Here is a 2,945-nt window from a genome sequence, read left to right on the forward strand (position 1 = left end):
AAGGCAAATGTGCTCCTGTTAAAATCTAGGACAATCTAAGGCACAGTGTCCTGGAGAACTCTCTTCATTTAGTCAATTAATTTATCCCTTTCAGATTTGATATGCCATCCTAATTCCATCAGATGCATTTTATTTTAAAGGCAATTATAATAATGTAACAGAAGTTATATACTAAAATAATAATTAAAATTAGATGTAACTTTAATTTTAGGGGAGTATGTGAGAAAAAAATTCAAGACCACTGGTTTAATTAATGGCTTTCCATTTTTACCTGGTAGACATGCTGGTCTAGGGATGAATTCAGATCATAAAGGTCATTCTATTCCAGTACAAGTTTGGGATATATCTAAAATTTATTTTTTATAAAAACTAAGATGTTTTGAGATTCCAGGCTAACACAATTAAGATAACTGTAGCAAAAAAGAGAAGCTTAAAATTTTTAGTTTAATAAAAAAATGCTATGTTTTCTGATTCATCAATGCTAGGTACAAAACAAGCTTATGTTTTATTCTATTTGAGTTTGCTTTTTCTGAACTTAAATAGATTTGCTGATCAGACAGTCTAACTTTACTTTTACATAATGTTTATGATTATGAAAAATTAAAATTTATTCACCTTTATTGAATTATTATTCTTATAAGCTTTGTTTCAAGACTAATCATGTTTTGTCATATGTCAACTTTAAAATAATTTCCAAGATCTTTAGGTAACTTAAAAACTTGGATTGATATTGACAATTCAAAGGATGGACTCTGAGGACAGGCTTCTGAGCAGACATTTAGACAGCTTGCAGACCATGTTAGTGGACTACATCACGATATTCAGGACTCAGCTGAGATATAATGTGACTACTAACCCAAGACCCAACAGGTCAACAATTAATAAATGAACTGCTGAGGGAAAATTTATTGTGGTTGTCTGTTTGGACTATTATTGATTTTGTTTTTATTTACTGCTTTTCTGGATTCATAAGGAAGCTATCACGTAAGCTATCTAACCAACAATGAAAGTATTTTGAAATAATATCTAATTTTCATGGCCTTCTTCTCAGAATTGAAAAAGTTTTACTAAATCGCCTTATTTTTGTGGCAAATTATCTTATGGTAGTTATTCAGTAAGAAACTGTCCTCCTTCTTGCCAAGTTTTAACTGGTTACATTATGCAACCAAAGCTGTACCTGGATGGTCTTATTTGAGAGTGGTGGTCATCAAATAAGGCACAACTAGCTATTTCAAGAAACAGATACTGATACACTTGTGAGGTCAATGTCTACAAAGTCCTCCAAAGAAAACTGGCCTCGTGGTGAGGAAGTTAAGGAACCTTAACAAATATAGAACCCTCAAGAAAAGAAGATTTCATCACAATTTTTAGATATTAATGTGAAAATTAGCAAAGAGAGTTCTTTGGACTTGGGTTCCTAGTTCCAAGATAACAAATTATGGAGGTTTCTTAAGCACATGTAATCATTAGACTATTGCCTCTTATCTGCAGTTTAGATACTCATGTAGCTCTTACCCTTCTCTGTCCTTTCTACTTTGCTCCACACTCACCACAACCAAAATATCTGAAATCATACAATAAAGGCATGGCCACTACAATATGCATATTTTATTGTACTAGATACCACACTTCTAGTTACAGTGACAATGACTCCCCTTTGTTGTTTATGAAAATAGCTCATGAATTCCCAGTCAAGTCTCTTTGCTGGGTCCCACAAAGATCAGATCCTTCTTCAATACTGTTTCCCAACACAGTGTCATCACAGGCTATATGCTGATATTCTCTCCTACCCATGGCTTGACCAAGTCCTTCTTTCCATTTTGTTCTCTGGGAAATTTTCATAATTTTGACAGTTTTTCCCCCCTTTCAAGGCAGACTTGTACCTCTTTATTTTGCTTCTATCACAATTCATGTTCTCTCGGGCTTTACTTCATTAACTACCTTCCCCCCCACCCTCGAAACCTTAAAGAGATTAGATGCAGTAACAAGAGGAAGATGGAAGCCAGATTTCAAAAGGTAGAAATGGAATAAGTGGTGAAAAAAGCAAGCCAGCAATTTAGGCAAGCCTTTTGAGATTTTTAAAATCAGTAATATTACAGTACTTTAAAAGGAAATAGGTTCATGGGCTTTTAAGACTAGTGGATATGGAGGTATGGATCAGGATTAGAAATCAGTGGAGAAAGAAATGATAAAACTTTAAAGATTAAGGCAGAAATATATTAAGTCCAGGGCACCAAAGGAAGAAGTGACTTTGAATTAAGAAAAAAGAATGAACTTCATAAATGATTAGAGGAAATAAAAAGTGATGATAATATTGAATTTAAAGAAGAAAGCAGAAAGGTAGTATGGATCTCAGATATATGGAGGCCAAGTTATCAATTGAAAGCTTGTGACAAACTGCACAGATTTATTCATGAACTAGAGAATTTATGCATCACTATTCTAGGAACTCAAAATGTCACCTCTGTCCATGATGTCAGTCATCTTCATTCTTGACCTTTTCCATCTTTGTTGTTATTAGTCTATCTTAAAATTTCATTTCTTGTAAGTCAGTCAGAGAAGACAAATACCGTATGATTTCACTTATATGTGGAATCAAAGGAACAATTTAAATGAGCAAACCAAAGAAAAACAAACTCATGGGTACAGAGAATAGTCTAGTGGTTACCAGAGGGAAGGTGGTTTGAGGGACTGGGTAAAAAAGGTGAAGGGATAGAGAAGCACAAATTGGTAGTTACAAAATAATCACCTGAATGTAATGTACAACATAGGAAATACAGTCAATAACATTGTAATAACTGTGTATGGTGTCAGGTGTGTAATGGAAATTTCAGGGGGAATACTTTGCAAAGTATTGATATATGATTATCTAACTGCTATGGTATACACCTGAAACTAATACAAAATAATGTTGAATGTAAACTATAATTGAAAAAATAAATAAA

This window comes from Furipterus horrens, unplaced genomic scaffold (genome assembly GCF_987537825.1).
Source record: "Furipterus horrens unplaced genomic scaffold, mFurHor1.1.pri manual_scaffold_10, whole genome shotgun sequence".
NCBI classification, from domain to species: Eukaryota; Metazoa; Chordata; class Mammalia; order Chiroptera; family Furipteridae; genus Furipterus; species Furipterus horrens.